The sequence below is a fragment of the Lactuca virosa genome, chromosome 7 (genome assembly GCF_052849685.1).
Source record: "Lactuca virosa cultivar CGN04683 chromosome 7, Lactuca_virosa_CGN04683_v6, whole genome shotgun sequence".
Lineage (NCBI taxonomy): Eukaryota > Viridiplantae > Streptophyta > Magnoliopsida > Asterales > Asteraceae > Lactuca > Lactuca virosa.
Window position 1 is genome coordinate 163,399,101 of NC_136432.1, and position 25,819 is coordinate 163,424,919.

Consider the following 25,819-nt stretch of genomic DNA (forward strand, 5'->3'; position numbering starts at 1 on the left):
GAGCTCATTCGTTCTTATTCAATACAACTCTGAAGATATCTTTTCTATCTCTCTATCTGATTACACTTCTCTTCTTACTCTCAAATCTTACTAGAATATAACTAATTACAACCTCTCTTCGGAGCAAGTCTCTTGTGACTTAATCACTAAGTTTGATCTTCCTTATTAACTTGGTTTGAATGCATTCCTTGTTATGAATCAACTTATGTGTATACTTGATATAACAATTGTTGTCATTTCCATTTCTTTACTTTTCCGCAACTAACTCTCTAACTATCTAACTCTAACTTATTAATATTATTGTTGAACTTTTAGATCCTTCGAGATTAACTATTCCGCAACTATACTTGTTCTAACATTTGTTCAAGTGTGTCTCAAAGTTTTTCTCTCAACAGTTAAGACCACGTGGGGGTTCCAGTGGCACAAGGTGTAAGACCTTGGAGGGTTTCCATGGCTTCCTTATATGTTGCATGCATGGCTTATGTGATATATATAGCTTTTATAGCTAATATGATATGTGTTATGTGGATTGTGTGTGGGGTATGCTCTGGGGGACTCACTAAGCATTAGCTTACAGTTTGTGGATTTGTTTCAGGTACATCTGAGCTCAAGGGCAAGAGCAAGGCTTGATGGCGCGGCGTACACTCTCTCTCAGGCGTTTGTGGGACACTCTGATGTTTTGGAATAAAAATTGTTATTGTTACTAAATTGAAAACAATTGTAGTTGGGGATTTTATGGTTTGTGGCAAATACTTGATTTATTAAAAATGAATTTTTTTTTTTGAAAAATTGGGTTGTTACAAGTTGGTATCAGAGCCTTGGTTTGAGGGATTCAGGCACACCATCGGGTGTGTCAAGACTCAAACTAAGGAAATGGTAAAAAGTGTTTTCAAAAATAAAATAAAAGTTAAAACTTTTAAAGAATGGAAAAGATGAGAGTGCAACGCGCGTGATCATACGAGCCAAGTAAGTAGTTCCCCAATATTATTAGCCATGTTATACTGATATTTGAGCTGTGATAATCGTATGGATCTTGCTATGTGTATGCTTTTAAAATTGTATACGGTTAGGAGCTTATAGCCTTAGAATGATTGATTTGGCCTTATTTCATGTTCCTTGTTTGGTTGTGGTCCTAGGGTAGAATCTCTTATTCGAAAGTGTATTAGATCCTTTTCTGTGAATAATTTGCATGCATAAAGGCAACATGTTATGATTGGTTTGATTGATGTGAGTAGAGAAAATCTTAGGATTGCCTGGGATTTGAAGATATGTGATGGTCTGTGGGATATGATTTATTTTTGGGACGAATTAGAGTTAACAGGTAGAGCCTTGGGGAAGGTACAGGTAGGTGTGGAAGGTAGTATTGGGCCCATACTACTGAAAGCACAGGACATGTACCCGAACCAATGTTAGATCTGCAAGCTCTGAGGAGGACCAGTGTGGGAAGACCCCCTATATGGATATCCTGATCATTATGATTTATGACATTTGACTTCAGCATGGTGAGGACGCGATTGGGAGCAGGGGGATCAGGATCGGGCTCTGGATCTGGATCGGGTAGTGGTACTGAGCCCGTTGATGAGAGGCTGCGCGAGCTTATTGCAGCCGAGGTGACGAAGGGCATCCTTGATGCCACCCCAGTTATCTTTAGGATGGTCAAGGAGGGTATGATGGAGATTATGGAGGAGAGGCTCAGGTCATTCAAAGCCGAGATTGCTACAGGCCAGGTCGGGGCCCGAACTCCCTCGTTCCGGGAGTTCAAGGCGTCCGGAGTGCCGGAGTTTTTCAGGGTCGGGGACCCCATTGTTAGACGACGCTGGGTGGCAGATATAGAGAACGCCCAACGCACGATTTCTTTCCCGGATGCGGCGAAGGTGGGTTTTGCTTCATGTATGCTGAGAGACCGATCCCGCGACTGGTGGGGCGAGGTAACTAGTCAGGTGGGAGCAGCCGGGGTGGCTAAGATGACATGGGTCGAGTTCGTTCGGCGATTCGATTTGGAGTTTGCACCGGCTATCGAGGTGCAACGATTGTGAGGGGGTTCCAGGAGTTCCAGCACTCCTCAAGTTTTACAACGAGTATATTTCTACTCCCTGTGAAAGTGAGAATAAATTCAAGAAAGGTCATCATGTTCTAATTGAGAAATTAGTTTCTAAACCACTTGAACTTTTTTACATAGATATTTGTGGTCCTTCAGCAGTTGAGAATTTTCACCAGAAGAATTATATTTTGGAGATTGTTGATGATTATACTCGGTTGAATTGGGTCTTCTTTCTTTGATAAGAAATCCAACACTGCTTCCGAGATCATAAACTACATCAAGCGAATCAAAGTACTCTCCGAACTGACTGTCCAAAGAATTCGTAGTCATCAAAAGGCATTGTCCGCAATTTTTTGGCTCCTTAAACCCCATAACAGAATTATGTCGTCAAAAGGAGGAACAAAACTTTGTTAGAAGCTTCTTGTTCCATGTTGAATTTTTCCAATCTTCAACTATATTTATGGGCTAAAGCTATTAGCGCTGCCTTCTTTACTCATAATCGATGCATTATCAAGAGACGTCTCAACATGAATCCATACGAAGGTATGAATGGTAGAAAACCTAGTATTTCTTTCTTTTATATTTATGGATGAAGGTGTTTTATAAAGAACAACCCAAATCAGCTTACCAAGTTCCAAACAATTCAGATGATACCATCTTCCTCAGATATTCCTCTAAATCAATGTCATTTTGTGTCCTAAATCGATAAACTCGGGTGGTTGAAGAAAGCTTTGAGATCACTTTTGACGATCATTTCATCTGAAATTCGGAACCAATCCATGTCACAATTCACATCATGGAATGCGATGCTCCACCTCCCGATTCTCCCAATCGTTAATTCATATATGAAGTCGACATTAGCCTATTTGGTACTCCAAAATCTGCTCTTAATTCAGAAATTTGACTCACTCCATCTCAATCGGTTTCTCAACCTATTTATAGACCCCCACCCTTATTTCCTTCGTTTGATTTCGAAGCATACCCTTCTCACGTTGAAGGGGAGAATATCTCATCTATCCTACCTCAAAGGCAAGGTAGCAATCCAAGTGTCAAATCAAACAATGGTGAAAGTTTTCGGGACACAGAATATCAGTTCTTTGAAACTAATAAAATTAAAATTGATGATAATGTGGACTTCTTTTATTTAGCCTCAAATGATGCTGAGATATCTGGTACAAAAGTTTAGGGGAGCGTCATCCTACAATTCAATAAATTTAGGGGGAGCATCATAACCCTGTAATTTATATCGGACCATCTACTATAGAAAAGCTCCCTATGTTACAAATTTGGACAAATGATCATCCTCCAGATCAAGTTATTGGCTATCTGAATACCGGTGTTCAAACATGATCCATGATCGATACTCAAAACAAATGTTATTTATCTGCATTTATCCTGTTTGTTGAAGGGAAGCCTATTAAAGAGGCTTTAGAGAATTCTAACTGGATAACTGCAATGCACGAGGAATTAGCTGAGTTTGATCAAAATCAAATATAGACTCTTGTCCTTCCTCCTTTGGATCACCCTGTCATCGGAACAAGATGGGTTTTCTAAAAGAAGCGTGATGATGCAGGAGTTATCATATGCAACAAAGAGAGATTGGTGGCTAAAGGATTCATACAAATTTAAACTTTAGATTACGACGAAACCTTTGCTCTTGTTGATGGTCTCGAGACCATTCAAATCTTTTTTGCATATGTTGCTCATAAGCCTTTTAAAGTTTACCAAATGGACATCAAAAGTTCTTTTCTTAATGGTGAAATTAAAGAGGAAGTTTATCTCCAATAGCCCTCTAAGTTTGTCAATATTGCATTTCCGAATTATTGTTATAAACTTCAGAAACCTGTATATAGTCTTAAATAGGATCCTTGGGATTGGTATGAAAATTTTACTTGTTTACTTAAGCATTTAGGTTTTCAAAGATGAGTTCTTGATCCTACACAGTTCATAAAATCAAATGGAAAGCTTCTCATGCTCGTCCAAATATACGTTGATGTCGTTATTTTCGGTTCGATGGACCCAACGATGGTTCAAGATTTTTCAAAGTTGATGATTAGCAAGTTGTACAAACGAATGGGGGCATACTCATCCATCAGGAGCGATATGTTTACAAGCTTCTAAAGAAATACTCTATGGATACCTACACCTCTGCCAAAGTTCCCATGGGTTTTAGACACAAAATATTTTTCAACCGAACCGGTGAAACTCTTAATAATAAGAAGTATCAAGGCATGATAGGATCGATTCCCACCAACAACGGTTTCTCTCTATAACGAAGCATATAGATATTAGGTATCATTTCATTAAAGATCATGTTCTCAATCGAAAAATAGAACTCATTTTTGTTCCATCTGATGATGAGATCACTGATTTCTTTACCTAGGCGTTAGACGAAACCAAATTCACAGTTTCTTTAACAAAATGGGAATGATCCTTCCATATCCCCAGTTCTTCAAAGATTTTTGCACTCTCTGATGCTTGCTTCAGAAAGTCAAATGATTCTGAGCTCTCCTTATTCCTCAATGTAGGAATATGTCACCTCGAAAAATAAGGATCATTTTTGTGTCTTTTTATCTATCCTTTACTCGTGTTTAAGTATTTCAATAAATTCCATAGTTATAGTCAATCGATTTCCGACATTATGCAATCCGATGAAATGGAGTACATGTTAATCATGAATTTTCTGAGATATCATTTTCCGAACAAACTATTTATCATAATCAATCTCGGAATTTAAATCCAAAATGGTAATGTTTTCTCGATTCTCAATCTTTTCGATGTTTGATCCGTCAAATCTCGGAAAATCCCATGTCTATTTTTCATATTGCCGACCTCTAAGATCTTCTTTCGTCATTTTATCTCTGATATCCATTTAAGAAACTGCATTATTTCTCATATCACTATGAAGTATTAGAGCATGTTTTGTCTCTCTTGAGTATCTTACGCTGGAGCTGCAATCATTTTTCGAGATCCTTGAAACTGAAGTTGTCTCTTTTCTTAATAAAATAAAAATATTATAAGATTATCCTCTCATTTGTTTACTGTTTTATTAAATCCAAACGTAAAATTAACTCAGACGGCTAAATGAAGAATTCTTTAAAATCCCAATAAAAGAATGTGTTCTTGGCACATATAATAAGACCAATGACAGGCTGTGTTTTCATTGAATCTGAATCGTTACCCCTTTTTAGCACAACATTTTCATATCACTTTGGGTTAACTGTCAAATAGGATGCATAATTAAGTAACCCACATTTAATGCGAATCATTTCAAATTGGGTGTCAACATTGCACTCTTCAACAGGACCCGAAGCAAACCTTCCTATAAATTGATTTCAAAATCAAAACATTCCCTCTTTACTCTCATTAATCCTTCTTCAAGCCCTAAAATCTTTTCTATGTAATCTTTCACTCTCAAAATTCTTCATTTGCTTCTGCGGCCCCAAAACCTGCTAAGTCTCCCTCAAAAAAGATTTTATCCAAAGGTTCCGTTGAATCATCTTCATATGAGATGATCATCAGATACATTACTCAACTCTTATCTCTGAACCCCACAGACTACAATGAATATATTCGAGTAATGATTGAGTTTATCTCCCATCACCCCATTGCAGTTCCTCTCACCAAAGAGCCTAACCCTAGATTTCCATTTTGCTTTATTTACAAAAGCCTTTGAATGCATTCGCGTCCTTGATGACAACATTGAAATTTTCATCACCGACAACGATAATATCATTGAAGTCACGAAGGACTTATTTCTCATAGTAGTTGGAATTGAGAAAAATCTAGAAGGTTTCATCATTGAAGAACCCATATGTAACGACCCAAGATTTCCCATTTCGCCATTGAGGTTAGTTCCTTTATCCTTTCTTGTTAACTTTCTTTTGACATGGTTAAATTTAACTTTTAGGGGCGAAAGTGCAAGAAAAGTTTACTTGATCAATGTACATGGGTCATATAGTCATTTTTTCATACCTTGAGGGCCTATAATGAAAATTACCAAGTATTTAAACACTACTAAGCCCTAAATTTGGAAATCATCATCCATTCATAGCAACGAACCCTACTTATAGCCTTCATCTTGAGTGAGAGAGACTCCAAGTGTTCTTGCCTATGGTGGTGGGTTGGAGTGAAGATATTGAGAACAAATAAGATTGTCAGATTATTTTTAGTGGTGCTTTTGGTGGTCTTTTCTTCTAGAAATATTCTTGAGAACATTTCTAGATTTTCCAGAAGTTATGAACACCTCTCATTAGTTAATAGTTATTATCCTTCAAACCACCCACAATAGGGAACCTTGGATGATGCAAAATCATTGGTTTAAGTGTGTTGGTTGGTCCCATTCGTGTACTATTCATTCTAATCTTTTAGATACGGTCTTGAGAGGTTGAGACCATCCCAAGCTGGGAACTTTACATGATATTGTCGTTCTTATGGTCCAGATCTATGACTTCATGGTCTATCTTGTAGTTTTAGTTGGCTTTGGATCAAGACCTTGACCTTTTTGGGTTAGGGTTTGAGCTTATTCTCTTTGGGAAGGGATTAATGGGTAAAGTTGGAAACTTTACCCTTCTAAAAGGTATTTCCACTCTAGATCTAGAGTATTGGGTTCAGATCTGAAGAATAATGGCTTAATGCATTAAGAAGGGCTAACAGACTAAATAACTCGACTAGTTCATGAAGGAACTTGACGAGTTGAATTCAAGTGTCCCAATTCTGTTGATAAGGAATGACTCGACGAGTTCAAGGAAGAACTCAACGAATTGGATCGCAAAATCACGATTCTATGATTCATAGAACTCGGCGAGTTGAAGGTGAACTCGACGAGTTGAGTCAACTCTAAGCGTTGACTTCGACTTTGAGTCTGACCTTGAATTTGATGTTGACATTGACTTTGACTTGGACTTCGACCAAAGTTGACCAATAATGGGTTATGAGCATGAAATGGTATCTAAGAGGTCGTGTTCGTTTGGGGGACTGAGTAGAGCTGATTCTGGAGCAGAGACGGTTCAGCTATCATCCGACATTCGAGGTGAGTCTCCTCCATTTTGAACGGGTCGAATACACCAAAGTCGGGCGGTACGCGAGGAATGTTTATATGTTTTTCGGACTACGGTTCGATGTCGGGTGGTACCCGATGACTATGTACATGTTTGATTATACTTGTTGTCTGTGTGATACTTGTATGTGCCTGGGTAGGGAAGTGAGTGTTGATGGGGTCCCGTATCTCGTTACTAGCTGAGTGTGGACGAGGTTCCATATCTCATCATTAGCAGAGTAGGGGCGGGGACCATGATAGGCGAGGCCTTAGGACTGGAACGTATAGTACTGTGTATGATTTTTATGTACTAGCATGATTATATGATATCGTTTGTATGTATATAGCGGGTGAGGCAAAGTGACAGGTGGGGCCTGGAATGAACAGATATGTATACCGAGCAGGGGAACTCACTAAGCTTCGTGCTTACGGTTTTCAGTTTTGGTTGCAGGTACTTCTGGTAGCAAAGCGAAGAGCTCGGGATGAATGCATTGCACACACCACGATGTTTAGTCTGGGATGTTTACTCTAATGTTTTGATATGATACTCCGATTTGATGTTTGGATACTATGACTTATGTTTTTGATAGAATGATTTTAATAACTATGGTTTAATTTAATGGTTTAAAACGAAAGTTTTGGTCATGAATGTTTGGGATGTTTCAAGTTGGTATCAGAGCCTTGGTTTGAGGGATTCGGACATAGTTTCGGGTGTGTCTGAACTCAAATTGAGGACTTGGTATGAAAATTTTCAAAAGAAAATCATTTTATAAAAAGGATTTCAAAAGAGAAAAAGGTGTGGTGCATGCAATGAGCCGAGCTCAAGTAAGTTCTCCCAAGTTACCCATACATGTTTGTTATGATATGATATGATTATGAGAACTGCATGCTAGATTAGGGCTAAGAATCTAGGAAGGATGCCTTGGATGCGTGTTGTATATGTATGAGACCTGCATGCTAGATTAGGGCTAAGGATCTAGGAATGATGCCTTGTATGTCTACTGTATGTGCTTATTGAACCGCATGCTAGTACTGATTAGTTAATGATATGATGGCCTGATTAGGATATGCTTGGTTTGATTACTCAATGCACGAATGCTACTTGCTTTGTGCTTTTAGGAGTTCTAGTCATCTTTAACTAGGTAGTAAATGAATATGTTAAGTTACATATTATGAGGACTAAATAATTTCAGAAGGTTAGGTTTAGCCCTATTTCGTAGCTCTCGTTTAAGTCTAATTGTTGTAAGGAGAGACCTCTTATTCAACGAATTATCTGGTCTTAGTAATATGTAATAGTATTCGCGAGCTAGCTAGGGAAATTTAGCAGGGACTTCTTATGCAGTTGATGGCGGAGAGTGGATCAGAGATTACCCTAGGGTAAGCCTATGATGAGATTAGCGCTGAGAGCAATAGTAGAGAAAGGGACTTGGTGGAGTCAAGGCAATTCTTGAGGAAAATACGGATAGATGTGGAAGGTAGTATGGGCCCATAGTACCGAAAGCAGAGCATTTATACTTGATTCAAGGAGGGCCGAGATCAAACCAGGGAACTTGTAGTGTGTGAGATCCCTCGAGTTATGATGAGCATTCGGATGATTGTTATGTTGTATTTTCAGTATGGTGACACTACACACTAGACCAGTTGGTAGTTCTGGCACCGGAAAAGGATCAGGATCGGGCTCTGGAGCCGGGAAGCTCGATGACCAGATGATTGAGTTTATTTCATCTGAGATTACACGCAGTATAATGGAACGGACTCTTGTGATCTTCGTTACGGTCAAGGAGGGCATTTTCGAGATTCTTGACGAGAGGTTGGGTGCATTCCGCACCGAGATGGCGGCCATGATGGGGGCACGCACGTTCACATTCAGGGAGTTCAGAGCTTGTGGACCTCTAGACTATCATGGGGCTAGGGACCCCATTGCTAGCATCACGTGGCTGGCTGACATCACCAATGCCTTTTATACTAGCCGATGTCCCGAGGGGGACAAGGTCTGACTTGCTTCCTATCTCCTGAAGGACAGAGCATGTGACTGGTGGGAGGAGGTTGGACATGCTATGGGAGATGATGTAGCTATTGATGCGATGTCCTCGAGTGATTTCTCGACTAGGTTCAGGGCCGAGTTTGCACAAGTGATCGAGGTACAGCAGCTGGCACAGGAATTCCAGGACCGCCGGCAGACTACGGAGACGGTGGCTGAGATCACCGCTATGTTTAGGGAGAGGTCCCTTCTCGTCCCGTAGTATGTGGCGGACGAGGAGATGAAGAAGGCCCGGTACCATGAGATGATGAGGAGCGATATCAGGCAGTTTGTGAGCTGGACCAGCTGCAAGACGCTGGAGGATATGATCGCTCGAGCTAGTGAGAGGGGGATCGGCATAGAAGCAGAGAGGAAGAGGAAGATAGATAAGGTTCAAAAATTTGCAGGGTCGAGAAAGAGGCCCAAGGTATCAGAGTCTAGAGTGAGGAGTCATCAGGACCGTAGCCGATGTGTCAAGTGCGGTAGGACACACGAGCGTGCATGTAGGAGTGGTAGTGGCGGTGATTCGGGCTGCTTCAAGTACGACCGGATCGGTCATTATAGCAGGGATTGTATTGCTACCACCAGCCAGGGATCAGACATGACCTGTTTTCATTACAGTCAGTGGGGCCACAAAAAGACCCAATGTCCGAATTTAGCTATAGTAGGAAAGGTGATGGCACCTGCCCCTGCGACATTGAGGATCACCGACAGCCGTCAGGGCCAGGCATATGCACCTGCGGCAAGGAGCAGATCTTTCCAGTTGACTACAGCGGAGGCGCGAGCAACTTTCGATATCGCAGGTGTGTATATTTTGCTCCCTATCAGTTCTTATTTATGATTTTATTGCTATTTTCTTGCATCGGTATGAGTAAGTATATCTTGGAGTTATATTTTCTGCTTATATACAGGTTATATGCCATCTTCATACTATGAATCTTAGATTAGTAGTGTGAGGTCGTCTCCTTATATAGAGGGTTCCCAGGTTGCGGTAGCTGTAGGAAGTGTGATTGGAATTCGGGAAGTGTTCTGTTTGTCCACAAGAGTTGTACTGCTTCAGTATTTGTTAGTTTGGAACGCTAATAGTGATAAGTGTTGGTTGCCAGCGAATTGATCGTTGGATAGTAAGAAGGATTGGGAATCCTTCCAATCTAGTCCGCTGTAAGATTTTAGTTGAATCAAAATGGAGAAGAATTGTTCATGTATTTAGGACCAGAAGTAGGTGCGAAAACAGGACGAGCTTCACATTCCCACTAAAGAGGAAGGCGGTCCCAGTAACTGTCTGGATTGAGGGGTGTGTAGGTTGGGAGTTTGGGAAACTTCCCAAACGTTAGGTTCACGTCTTCTTGGTGCTTGATAGCTGGCGTTGGGAAATCAGGTTGGAAATTCCCGTCAAGACGCGAGTTCAGTCAGGATGTTAAACCATGTGCGTGCTCGACTATGAGATTTGTTCGGATTGGAAAATTAATGGTGGGGCCATGGGCGTTGGTTGAGACAGAGGGGGAAAGTATTGTATGACTTTGGGGCAGCCGTAGCATTTTTCATGCGGTCAAATAGTGTGGGAGAGTGTTGTTAGACTGCGGAATGAGCTGTAGCATTCACATATTTATTTACATAAGTTAGGACAGGGAGGGTTAGTCGTAGGATCGTGGAAGGGCCACAGGATGATTGGGATCAGGAAGGGATAGGTCGATGGGGTTCGAGGTGGGGTTGGTCCTGTGAAGCCCTAGATAGGTGGGACCTGTGGGAAAGGCCGCTCCATGATATGGTTTGGTTGGGACCTGTGGGCGAGGCCTGTGTGCTTTTTTGCAATGCAGGTGGGACCTGGCAGAGACCGTTGGGTCGAGGTATTGGATCGGGGATTCCAAGATTATGGAGCCAAGAGCGGCAATGTGAATAAGGAAGTTTTGATAGCCGAAGTTCTCTTCGGAAGTCGCGGGGAGTGACTGGGAGTGTGTTCTTTGGCTCAGCAACCGGGGGGGGATCCGGTATTCCAGATAGTTAGCAGATAAGTTGGGACTAAGGAGATCTTGGTTTATTCGGAAAGAGGATAAGAGGCAGCATGATGTTCGGGAAGAAGTAGTAATGTGAGGATTCGGGTGTGTGGAGTAGATTGATCATCGAAAGTGCTAAGTCGCTTGCAGCGGGATTAAATAATCTCAGAGTAATTGATTTGACCCTGTTGTGCAGCTCTCGTTTGAGTCTAACCGTTGTAGGGATGAATCTTCTACTCGAAGGATTATCTGAGCCTTCTGTCAAGTATAAGTATTCTACAGCGAGTTATGGTTAGTGATTTTGTTTCTAATGGGGACATCGAGATTATCAGGACTGGAAGTGTGCGTTTAGTCGGTTATTTGAGGAGGACTAAGCATGGTAAAGCCTAACATGGGTGGTCTGTCAGGAAGTCAGACCAATGCGGGTTTCCGGTTTAAGGAGGTAAAAGTGGTTTCTTCCGGAGGCTCAGGGTTGGTTATCTCCAGATTGTGGTTTGCATTGGGGTGTTAGTAAGGAACGATTTCGAGGACGAAATCTAATTTAAGTGGGGGAGAGTTGTAACACCGGGAATCCAGAAGGCTAGTTAAGGAAAGAAAATATTCAATCAAGAGTGTAACTCGTCGTGTTGAAGGATGAGAACTCAACGTGTTGGAATAATTGGGCACGCAGGAATTTAAAGACCAACTCGACGAGTTGAGGAGGACCAAATTGATGGGTTTTATACATAAGAACAATCCTATGTGCTCATACAAACCCTAATGCTTCGATCTAGGTTTCTCTATTGACATTGCAATGAATCCAAGACTTGCAAACCCTAATCTAGCATACATAATTTCGAAATTAGCTAATTACATCAGATCTAGATGTTTACCACTTCAAATAGTAGCTTGAATCTTCTTCTCTTGAGCTTAGAGTCACAATTGTTACTCCTCTAATGGATCACAAACACCACAAGCAAGAAGGCAAATTTGAGAGAGAGGTGGATGCTAATTTTCGGCCCTAGGGTTTCTCTTGGAAAGTAAGTAGCCGAAAATTACATGCAAGGGTCTCTATTTATACTGTAGGCTGCTAGGGTTTCAGTCTAAACCCTAATGGATAGCTTAGCCACCAAGCAGCCCAAGGAACCTTCTGGAATAAGGCCCTTGGACGAAAATATGATGATCCTTCATCATAATTTCGTTCCCCCTTAGTCCATTAGGTTTCCCAGCCCAAAACTCAACTATCACACACTTGACAGTTTAAGTCCCTTTATTTAATTAATCTCTTTTAGTCACCAAATTAATTCCTAATTAATTTATGACTAATACTAATTAAATAAATATGATTTCACCCTTAATATATTATTCTTATAATATATTAATAAACCATAATATCCTCTCTCTTTCCTTAAATTACCTTGTCAAGTTGCTTTGGTGAAGGCAACCCAAAAGGACCATGCATAACCGGGTCAAGTACTTACCAAATATAGTTACAGGCTTAGACACTAATCCAACAGTCTCCCTCTTGGATAAGTCTAGTAACTATATCTCACATACGACTTCAAGATCCGGTTAGCAATCGTAGCTCTTATACACTTCTGTCAACTCTGATCAAAAAATCATGTCCTTCAGATAAGGGATCGTATAATCCTCTGTTCTAGATATCATGCCGACAATACTTATTGTCCAGCATTTTGTTTCTCGATCTCTGATTTGTTCGACATAGAATTTAGTTGAACACATCAACTTCATCCTGACCGGGCCCGGCACATAAGTCAAACCAAATCATCGAGTGGCCAAGATATCGCTTTTATTCTCTTAGAATAAAAGGAACAGATAAACTTCGACTTATATGCTTTGATTATCCACTAGCTAAGTTACACACAATAATACGTTTTATAACATCAAGTTACTGATGCGTTTTCGTATTATCAATGCATAATCAACTAGCAAACAATAACCATATCTCTAGGTTTAAAGATTATATGATATTATCATCTTGCGATCACTTATGATAACTTTCAAGAAGTGATACTAGCAAGTGCGGGTTTATTCCAATGCTCAAAACATATTTCATAAGCACTCATAAACATTGTAGCAAACCTTTGCTATGTCTAAAACCTTTTTGACAATCTACAAACAAGTTTATGACAATCTTCTTTCATATCTACTTCCAACATATGAGCGATTGTGGACCGTTTGAATAATCTTATTATTCAGGAAGTCAAAACATGCAAAATTTAAATAATAGATAAATAATCAACACAAGATAGTAACCTTTCTTATAAATAACACACATTTATTTAATCATCAAATATTGAATATAAAATTATCCATTACAAGTTTTCTACCAATCTAATCTAAATTAATATCGTCCTTTAGCCCAACGCTCCTAGCGTGCTTCAAATGCTTGACCCTACTCAGTCCCTTCGTAAGGGGATCTACTGGGTTATCTTTCGACGATACCCTCTTCACAACGAGGAGTCCCTCCTCTACCCGATGTCTAATAAAATGGTATTTTCTATCGATATGTCGAGATCTGCTATGATCCCTCGGTTCCTTGGTTAAGGCAACCGCTCCTTCGTTATCACAGAAAATTTCCATGGGATCCTTTATGGATGGCATAACTCCAAGGTCTCCAATGAAGTTCTTCAACCATATAGCCTCCTTTGAAGCCTCGCTTGCCGCAATGTACTTTGACTCGCACGTTGAATCAGCTACGGTCTCTTGCTTGGAACTTTTCCAAGTCACTACTCCTCAGTTCAGGGTAAAGACCCAGCCAGACTGTGATCGGTAATTATCCCGATCCATCTGAAAACTAGCATCACTGTACCCTCGTACCCTTAAGTCATCACTCCCACCGAGGACTAGAAACCATTCTTTGGTCCTTCGTAGGTACTTAAGAATATTCTTGAAAGCAATCCAATGCGCTCTACCAGGGTTCCCTTGATATCCGCTGACCATGCTCAAAGCAAAGGCCACATCAGGGCGGGTACAGGTCATAGCGTACATTATCGAGCCAACTGCGGAAGCGTAAGGTACTCGGCTCATATCAGCTATATCTGCCTCTGTACTCGGGCTCTGAGTCTTACTCAGTTTGGTATTGCATTGAATTGGCAACTCCCCTTTCTTGGAATTTTCCATACTAAAACGCTTTAGTACCTTTTCCAAGTATGTATCCTGACTGAGTCCTATCAGTCTCTTACTTCTGTCTCTCACTATCCTTATTCCCAGAATATACGTAGCCTCTCCGAGATCCTTCATAGCGAAACATTTCCCAAGCCAGGACTTGACCTCCTGCAAGGTTGGGATGTCGTTTCCTATGAGTAGTATGTCATCGACATACAATACGAGAAAGCTCACTATACTCCCACTGGCCTTGACATACACACATGACTCATCTTCGTTTCGCAGAAAACCAAACTCTTTGACCTTCTCGTCAAAACAAAGACTCCATCTGCGAGACGCTTGCTTTAATCCATAAATGGATTTTTCAAGCTTGCACACCCTATTGGGATGCTTCGCATCGACAAAACCCTCTGGCTGATTCATGTAAACATCCTCAGCCAACTTCCCATTAAGGAAAGCGGTCTTAACGTCCATCTGCCATATTTCATAGTCATGAAACGCAGCTATTGCGAGCATTACCCTAATAGACTTTATTTTAGCAACTGGCGAGAAGGTCTCATCATAGTCAACTCCAGGAGTTTGAGTAAAGCCCTTCGCGACCAATCGCGCTTTATAAGTGTGCACTTTCCCATCCATGTCTATCTTCTTCTTGAAGATCCACTTGCACCCGACTGTCTTGCGACCTGGTACATTATCAACCAAATTTCAAACTTGGTTCTCATACATGGACTGGATCTCGTTGTCCATTGCCTCTTTCCATTTTGCAGACTCTGGGCCTGCCATGGCTTCCTTGTAGCTATTAGGTTCGTCCAGATTTATTAGTGTACTGTCACTAATAAACGTATCCCCTTCAGTAGTAATATGGAAACCATAAAACTGGGGTGGAACACTAACTCTACTCGAACGTCTAAGAGGTAAGGACTGGTCAATTGGTTCAACAGGGGTTTCTTCCTCAGGTTGAACGCCAGTGTCAGAGGTTCCTTCATCTCCTGACTCTTGAAGCTCTTCAAGGTCAATCTGACTCCCACTGTCTCCCTGACTTATGAGTTCTCTCTCTCTGAAAACCCCGCTCCTAGCAACAAATACAACATTGTCACTTGGTCTATAGAAGAGATAGTCAAAAGACTTCTGTGGATAGCCGATGAAATAACACTTCTCACTACGAGGTTCTAGCTTGTCGTGAGTCTCTCATCTTACGAAAGCTTCACAACCCCAAACTTTGATATGTGCTAGCGAGGGAGCTTTCCCTGTCCACATATCGTGAGGTGTTTTGGCAACCTTCTTGGTGGGAACTAAGTTAAGGATATGGGCGGCAGTCTCTAAGGCATACCCCCAGAATGAGATTGATAACGAAGCACGACTCATCATAGAACGAACCATGTCCAACAAGGTTTGATTACGTCTCTCAGCCACACCATTCAATTGTGGCGTTCTAGGAGGCGTCAATTGCGAAACTATTCTGCATTCTTTTAGATAGTCGTGAAACTCAAGACTTAGGTACTCTCCTCCTCGATCAGATCGAAGCATCTTGATTTTCCTGCCCAACTGATTCTCTACTTCATTCTTGAACTGTTTGAACTTTTCAAAGGTTTCTGACTTCTGCTTGATTAAGTAGATATATCTATATCTGCTATAATCATCTGTAAAAGTCACGTAGAATCGACAAGCGTCCCTTGTGGTGGATCTAAAGGGTCGACATACATCAGTATGTATGAGATCCAATACACCCTCACCCCTTTCACATGTGCTAGTAAAGGGTGACTTGGTCATCTTCCCAAGTAAACAAGATTCACACACGTCATCGTCCCTAAGGTCGAATGACTCCAAGACTCCATCCTTTTGGAGTTGGGCTATGCGTTTCTTGTTAACATGGCCAAGGCGACAATGCCACAAGCATGCTTTGTCCAAACTTGTGGACGAATCAACATTCAAAACATCATTTCCTAAATTATCTATAATCAACACAGATTCATAAATCCCATTACAAGGTAATGCATTGAAATAAAGAACACCATTCAAATAAGCATTAATAGAACCATTACTATTATCAAATGAATATCTGAAACCTTGTCTAAACAATCCATGAAAAGAAATGATGTTCCTTGCCATATCTGGCGAATAGCAACAATTATTTAAATCTAGCCCTAACCCGCTACTCAACACTAAGGAATAAACTCCGATCTTGGTGACTGGTGAAGACTTCTTGTTTCCCATGATCAAGTTTATCCTTCCATGCTCCACTTCCCTACTTTCTCTTAGCCCCTGCAAATCAGAACAAATGTGGTAACCACATCCATTATCAAGGACCCATGAAGTAGCAAGTGATGAGTTATTAGATTTAATTAAATACATACCTGCAAAGGTGGGCTTTATCTTCCTATCCTTAATATCTTGCATATATTTAGGGCAGCTTCATTTCCAGTGGCCCTTCTGGTGGCAATAGAAGCACTCTGCTTCCTTGGGGTCAGAAGAGGGCTTAACAGAACCTGCTTTGGTCCCACTAGAAGAGGAACCATCTTGGGTCTTACCCTTTTGGTGGCTCTTAGAAGGATCCTTCCTCTTTTTACCCTTTCCTTGGCCAATTGCCAACACAGGAGCAGCTACAGTAGAGGATGATGCAATAGATTTGTCCTTGAGGTTGCTCTCAGCTGTCCTCAGGAGCCCTTGAAGTTTACTCAGGGTGACCTCTTCCTTGTTCATGTGGTAGGTCATTTTGAACTGGTTGTAGTAGGAAGGCAAGGAGTGGAGGATGATGTCGATAGCCAAATCCTCATCAAACTTAACATTAAGTTTGAGAAGACGATCAATATACCTTTGCATCCTTTGCAAATGAGCGGTTAGGGATTCTCCACTCCCCATCCTAGCGGTAATCATGTTGGTAATGATCTCATAGCGCTCTTGCCTCATGCTTTGCTGGTACATGTCCAGCAAATCTTGATGCATCTCATATGGATACATGTCCTCATAGGACTTTTGGAGTTCGAGGTTCATGGTGGCCATCATGATGCAATGAACTTTCGTAGCATCACGCTCGTGGGCCTCAAAGGCGGCCATTTCTTCAGGAGTAGCAACTTCTGGGTTGATCTTTTCTAGTTTCTCATCGAGGACATTTTCTTTGTCCTCGTAGTGAGTTATCATGCGAATGTATCTCATCCACTCGTTGAAATTTGACCCATCAAATGTCACCTTTTGACATAGGTTCAGAAGCGTTGTTGTTTGCGTTTGTGTTAGACATCTGAAATAGAAAGGAACAAAGTTTGATTAGTAATGAATCCCCAATTAAACACCCAAATGAGAAATTAGGGCTAGGATCCAACAACATTATTTACAACTTAGAAAAGGGATGGCGTAATCTAATAGTAAATAATTTGAAGGTAAGTGAATGACGATTCACTAATTTTCACCATGAAAAACGAAAAAGAGATTAAGTTTTAAATGTATTTGAAAATTCCTAGATTTCGTTTGAGATTCATTGAACATTTCAATGCATGTTTAAATCTCGATATGCACTTCAAATTTGCGACTGGGATGCTGAGGATCGCAAACAAGTTGTGAATAACCATGTGAATCAACATGGTGCAATCAATGTCTCTATCACCTAATCAATGTGCCGGTTAGCCATGCACGCTCCATTGATCTATGATAAATATCGAGCCACCCTTCGCCACCAATGTCAATCCCAAATTAGTGTGTCGGTCAACCACGCACGCTCTACTAACGTTTGACAAGGGTACAAAGTGTAATTCCATGGAATAGTATCATTTTCACATTTTACCCTAAAGTAACTAAGATTGGGAATTTATAAACATTGTAGTTACTTTATTATTTCCATTATACTTATAATGAGGAATTAAGTGCCCTATCCTATCCGTTCGGCTAACGACTCTCCACCAGTCAAGCAAGCGGTGGGTGTGAGTGTACACCCATTAAGCGTCATTTTATAGGCAGCAACCTTATACCCACCTTATAGACTGGCTTCGCGAATGAGGCCTACTAGCGATAAGACTAGCTTATTCTTATACATCTATATATATATATATATATATATATATATATATATATATATATATATATATATATATATATATATTAATCTTGTAATAGATAAAGTATAAGATTGAATTTTAAACTTGTAAAATTCTAAGGGTTGAAATTTAAAACTTTTCAATAATTAAACTTTTAATCAAGGAATTTAAAATTTCCAAAAGTTGAGGGCAAGTTTTGAACCTTTCAAAACACAAGGGATCAAATAACAAATAATATAAATCAAAAAATTAATTTAGTGATTATCTATATTTGACCTAATTCAATTTCTTGCAAGATAAGTTACCCAATTAATTCAAATAATCAATTTTAATCATATAAGGAATTTAGTATCTAATCAATTGGTAATTATCTTGTGTTTTGGCAAGGATAATCTTTCAATATCAATAAAAATCGAATCTTATCAGTTAAAAACATATAAGGCAATTATCCTTCAGCAAAACAGCAAGAAAATCCAAAAATCCCTCTGTCTGACGCTCCGACTCGTCGAGTCACTCACTGGACTCGCCGAGTTGGGTTGACTCGCCGAGTCCATGAAGTGACTCACCGAGTCAGTTCGAACAGAGGGCTAGAAAACGTTTTTCAGAAGATAATCGATCATAGCATCACATACAACAGAAACTAATCAAGGCTCTGATACCACTGATGGGTTTTATACATAAGAACAATCCTATGTGCTCATACAAACCCTAATGCTTCGATATAGGTTTCTCTAGTGAACATGCAATGAATCCAAGACTTGCAAACCCTAATCTAGCATACATAATTTCGAAATTAGCTAATTACATCAGATCTAGATGTTTACCTCTTCAAATAGTAGCTTGAATCTTCTTCTCTTGAGCTTAGAGTCACAATTATAACTCCTCTAATGGATCACAAACACCACAAGCAAGAAGGCAACTTTGAGAGAGAGGAGGATGCTAATTTTCGGCCCTAGGGTTTCTCTTGGAAAGCAAGTGGCCGAAAATTACATGCAAGGGTCTCTATTTATACTGTAGGCTGCTAGGGTTTCAGTCTAAACCCTAATGGATAGCTTAGCCACCAAGCAGCCCAAGGAACCTTCTGGAATAAGGCCCTTGGACGAAAATATGATGATCCTTCATCATAATTTCGTTCCCCCTTAGTCCATTAGGTTTCCCAGCCCAAAACTCAACTATCACACACTTGACAGTTTAAGTCCCTTTATTTAATTAATCTCTTTTAGTCACCAAATTAATTCCTAATTAATTTATGACTAATACTAATTAAATAAATATGATTTCTCCTTTAATATATTATTCTTATAATATATTAATAAACCATAATATCCTCTCTCTTTCCTTAAATTACCTTGTCAAGTTGCTTTGGTGAAGGAAACCCAAAAGGACCATGCATAACCGGGTCAAGTACTTACCAAATATAGTTACAAGCTTAGACACTAATCCAACACAAATCGACGAGTTGGATGGGGTTTAGGAAACCCTAGATCCGAGATTTTTCACCCTATTTAAACACCTTATGCTTTAGGGTTTGGCCTCATTTCCATCCTCCACTATCCTAACCCTAGATCTCGAAACCCTAATGCTATTGTGAGTGATAGTGATCCATTTTGAGTGTTCTTGTGGGTGTTTGAAGCTCTTGGAAGGAAAGAAAGTATGAAGGTACAAGGAAGAGTTGCTAGATCTAGAAACCTCACTCCATTTTCATCTCTTTCTGGTAATTAAGTCTCAAACTTGCCTAATAGTTGATTAGATCTCCTTCTTAGCACCTTTTGCTTGTTTTTTGTCCAGATGATATGGTTCTTGAGAGTAGGACGTCCCAAATGGAAAGCACTTCAGATCTAGAGTCTTGAAGAACTTTCATTGCATAAAGGTGCCAACTTTATGGCCATGGAAGCCCCATGCAACCTTTAAGCCATCATTTTGGCCTTTTGATCTTCTAATGGCCATGCATGTAGAGAAAGATGGGAACTTTACATGATATTGTGGTTCTTATGGTCCAGATCTATGACCTGATGATCTATCTTGTAGTTTTAGTTGGCTTTGGATCAAGACCTTGACCTTTTTGGATATTGTTTTGAGATTATTCTCTTTAGGAAGGGATAAAGTTGGAAACATTACCCTTCTAAAAGGTATTTCCAGTCTAGATCTAGAGTATTGGCTTCAGATATGAAGAATAAAGGCTTAATGCATTAAGAAGGGCTAACAGACTGAAGAACTCGACGAGTTCATGAAGGAACTCGACGATTTTAATTGAAGTGTATTGATTCTTTTGATAAGGATGGACTCGACGAGTTCAAGGAAGAACTCGACGAGTTGGATCGCGAAATCACGATTCTGTGATTCATGGAACTCGGCGAGTTGAGTCAACTCGGAGCGTTGACTTCGACTTTGAGTTTGACCTTGACTTTGATGTTGATGTTGACTTTGACTTGTACTTTGACCAAAGTTGACCATTAAGGGGTTATGAGCATGAAATGGTATCTAAGAGGTCGTGTTGGTTTAGGGGGCTGAGTAGAGCTTATTCCGGAGCAGAGATAGTTCAGCTATCATCCGACATTCGAGGTGAGTCTCCTCCTGTTTGAACGGGTCGAAGGCACCAATGTCGGCCCATATTTATAATTGTATGTTTTCCGGACTAAGGTCCGAAGTCGGGTGGTACCCGAGGAATGTTTATATGTTTTCCAGATTACGGTTCGATGTCGGGTGGTACCCGATGACTATGTGCTTGTTCGATTATACTTGTTGTCTGTGTGATACTTGTATGTGCTTGGGTAGGGAGATGAGTGTGGGTGTGGTCCCGTATCTCATCACTAGTTGAGTGTGGACGGGGTTCCATATCTCATCATTAGCATAGTAGGGGCGGGGCCCATGATAGGCGATCCCTTAAGACTGGAACGTATAGTATTGTGTATGATTTTCATGTACTAGCATGATTATATGATATCGTTTGTATGTGTATAGCGAGCGAGGCCCAGTGACAGATGGGGCCTGGAATGAACAAATTTGTATACCGAGCAGGGCTCGATGCCAGGCAGAGCCTGATGCTGGGCGGGATCCGATGAAGGGGTGGGGGCCCAGTATATGTGATTATGTGTATGGTATGTGGTAGTATGGGGAACTCACTAAACTTTGTGCTTACGATTTTCAGTTTTGGTTTCAGGTACTTCTTGTAGCAAAGGGAAGAGCTCGGGATGACTGCATTGCACACACCACGATGTTTAGCCTGGGATGTTTACTCTGATATTTTGATATGATACTCCGATTTGATGTTTGGATACTATGACTTACGTTTTTGATAGAATGATTTTAATAACTATGGTTTTATTTAATGGTTTAAAACGAAATTTTTGGTCATGAATGTTTGGGATGTTTCAGTCGCACCCCCGTTTGGCCCACTGGGTTGCTAGGTCATGTTAGGAGAAAACGAGGTCCTGCTTTGGGGATTTTAGCGATGTTTTAGTCCCATGTAGTGAGGGAAATTATACGTAATTGTAGCGATGAGCACAATAAAATAACTACTATGATGAAATAATGTCCATAATAATATATACAATATATTAATAATAATAAGCAATGAATGTTGAATGATACGATTTGATTGCATGACCAAACATCTTGTATAAAGTATGTTTATGTTCCTATCCATGTGTTTAGGATTGACTCATTGTTTTGATGTTGACACTTGTTATTTGCTCGTTGTTGTGGCTTTGCATTGGTACATGTAGCTTGATATTGATGGTTTGGTGAGTTTGGGACTTTTATATAGTTCTTATTATGTTGTTTAGAGATGATATCAGTTTCAGACTTGTTGTGATATTTCATTTATACTTGGTTTTGGTACTTGTTTTGGTACCGGTTTGCAACTTTAAATTTTGATCGTTTGTTTTTTAAAGTAATATCGGTGATGTTTTCATTATATTAATTAAGAATTATGTTTCTTAAATCTATTAACTAATGTTTTTATAATTAAAAAAATAAGGTGAAATATCATAGTGTTACAAGTTGGTATCAGGGTCATGTTGTGAGTGAAATGAATACAAAGGCCGGTGTTTAGACTTATAGTGTAGACTAGATTAATTAGGTGCTTTAGGATTGGGGGGTGTGTGATGAAATATATAGGATAGTTGCATTTAACTTTAAGAACTTTCCCTTCTTGAAATTGTTATGTATACCGAAAAATCTTTGTTATTTAGGAATATGTCCCTCGCTGAGGAGAATGTTAATGTTGGGGGTCCAACGGGGATCAGAACAACCGCGCCCAGTATACACGACCATTTATTTTTCAGACCCCACCTGATGGTCGTCAGCCATAAGCTCAGCCAGCACATAGCGAACTTAGCACCGTGAGTGCTGGTATCATAGTTGACCTCCAGGAGCGGGATGTTAAGTTGAGGAGGCGTGATTGAGCGATGGATCTTATGCAGCAGGCCATGCGTTCCGCTTGTCTTCTACCTCCTGTGGAGGTGGACGAGGAGGATCCACACGAGGTAATAGCTAAGATCCGCTCAGTTCCTAAGGAGTATAGCAGTAGAGAAGGGAACCCATCAGGGATCGTGACGAGGGTCGGGGTAGCTTATTCAGGACTTTCACAAACCGCAAGCCCCCTGTCTTACGGGAAGGAGTAGACCCAACTGTATGCATGCATTGGTTGTGCAATATGAGTCATATATACCATTCAGGTGACTTTGCCGAGTCTCATAAAGTCAATTATGCGACATTGAAGCTATAGGGTGAGGCCTTCGAGTGGTGGGAGGCATTGGATTTGATTATCATTGAGGTTGCACGACGAGCAATGATGTGGAAGATTTTCAGCCAGAAGGTATAGGAGCGCTTCTACACTCCGGGGCAGAAGCGTAGGATTGAGCGCGAGTTCCTATCATTGGAGAAGGGGACCATGTCGATTGTGAAGTACAACTCTATGTTTTTCGAGAAGCTTTAGTTTGCAAAGATTTATTGTCCCACCGACGTAAACTAGGTAGATCATTATGCAGAGGGTTTACTAGCTAATTATAGGGTCACAGTGAGGCAGTGCAACACTTTGGCGGCTGCCATGGATGAGGCTCTCAGGGTTGAGGTTTATTTGGCTACACATGGGCATAATGTTGCAAAGAGTGGGGAGAAGAGGAAATGGGAGGGTCAGTTTGATTCCTCCAAGAAGAAGAAGAACTTTATTGGGAAAAAAGAACGACAAGTTGAGTTATTGTGGGAGGTGTTAATCTTCTCACAAAGGACAATGTAGCAGTAGAACCATCAGTTGCAGGCATTGTGGAAAATTAGGCCACAAGATATCCAAGTGTACACATACCGAGCCTCTCTGCTATAATTGCAAGCAGATAGGACATATGAGTAAGCAGTTCCCTAACCCGAAGGTTACTATAGGCGGTTTAGGATAGAAGACAAAGACATCCAAAGGGAGAAATCGAGCATTTCATATGAATTTATAGGATACCATGCGCGATGATGGTGAGGTGATTCTTGGAACCTTTTTGGTTAATGATTTTCCTGGTATTGTTTTATTTGATGTTGGTGATAGTAGATCATTTGTATCCCCTACATTTTATGCTAAGGTTGTGATACCTCGTATTCCGTTGAGTCCCATGTTAGACATTGAGGTAGCAGTAGGGAGTTTTTTTTAGTGAGGAAAATTTGGTGGGTGTTCGATCGTCATCTGTGATCACACCTTTCCTCTTACTTTGATTCCGATTAGGATTGGTTGTCTACCAATCGAGCCAAGATCCTTTGTTCTGAGAAATGTGTTCGTATCAAGCTTGCTGAGGTAGGAAGTATAATGCCTTGGGGGAACAAGTCTATACGGCCTATACCGATTATTTCTCTGATCAAGGTACACAACTGCCTGGCGAGGGCATGTGAGGTCTTTTTGGTTCATGCGATCGAGAGCACAAGGAAGACAGTAGATCTTGCCGATGTGGAGGTGGTTAGGACGTTTATGTTAGTATGACATTTGTATGGAAGACCCCGGGGGGGTTCCCGTGGCATTTGGTATAAGACCTTGGAGGGTTTCCATGGCATCCTAGTATATAATTTCATGTTTAGTTTTGCATTGTATTTGCTTGGTAGAGAAGACCATGCGGGGGTTCCCATGGCAGGAAGACCATATGGGGGTTCCCATGGCAGTTAGTTAATGTAGAATCCTGAAAAGCGACCCTCTTGAACTTCAGCTACCGCAGCCTACAAGCACCCGCAGTCAAGGTCTCATCAGCAACCTCACCTGGAGTCATCATCAACTGCAGTCTCTTTTACTAGATTACTTTACTTTGTCTATTTTCTGTAATACTCTCTATTGTCCAGTATGCCTTGCATGGTTACTCTTAGAGACGTAATCTAGTGCATTTCCTAAGACTCTATAAATAGAGCTCATTCGTTCTTATTCAATACAACTCTGAAGATATCTTTTCTATCTCTCTATCTGATTACACTTCTCTTCTTACTCTCAAATCTTACTAGAATATAACTAATCACTAAGTTTGATCTTCCTTATTAACTTGGTTTGAATGCATTCCTTGTTATGAATCAACTTATGTGTATACTTGATATAACAATTGTTGTCATTTCCATTTCTTTATTTTTCCGCAACTAACTCTCTAACTATCTAACTCTAACTTATTAATATTATTGTTGAGCTTTTAGATCCTTCGAGATTAACTATTCCGCAACTATACTTGTTCTAACGTTTGTTCAAGTGTGTCTCAAAGTTTTTCTCTCAACAATTGGTATCAGAGCCATAGTGGTTGCTTTTTGAAAAACGGAACTATGATTTTCAAAGGGCCTTCTATACCACTGAAGCTCATTTCTTAAAAAAAAATAAAAAAACAACTTCAAAAAAAAAAAGGAAATATGGCACAATCGTTATCTCTGAATGTTTCCAGCAGTGTTGGTGGTTCAAATCGAGCCCCAATACTGGTAGCAAATGAATATCATCACTGGTCACAAAGAATGGAAAGATACTTAAGGAGACTTGGTAGAGATGTATGGCGCTCCGTAGAAGAAGGACCACATGTCCCAATTCTTACACCAGTCCAAACTGACGGTGCTACAGCCAGACTAGGAGGAGGTCAACCAGTCATGAGCCGTCCCACCAAGGATGATCTCGACAAGATGGAAAATGATGTTGTTGCTTTTTATGAAATTTCTTGTGGAGTTGCTCCTGACAACTTCGATATTATCATAAATTGCAAATCAGCGAAAGAGATCTGGGAAGTTCTCAAGAATTTGTACGAAGGCTCAGAACAAGCACAAGACAAGAAGCTTACAACCGCACTCAATGGGTTCAACAACTTCAAAGCTCATACTGGCAAAAGTTTGGAAGACTCCTTCAAAAGGTTCAACCTGATAGTCACCAAGTTATCCAATGCGGGTACCATCCGCAGTAACCATGAAACAAATCTTCAGTTTCTTAATGGCTTGGGAAGACATTGGACTACGGCTAAGATGATAGTCCAAGGCGATAGAAAGATTCACTCTTTGTCTCTCTACAAACTCTATGGAGAATTGCAAGCACAAGAATCCACCGTACTCAAAGACTGTGCTGACTTCGAAGGACCACTTGCTCTCATAGCACAAGCTCCACATAAT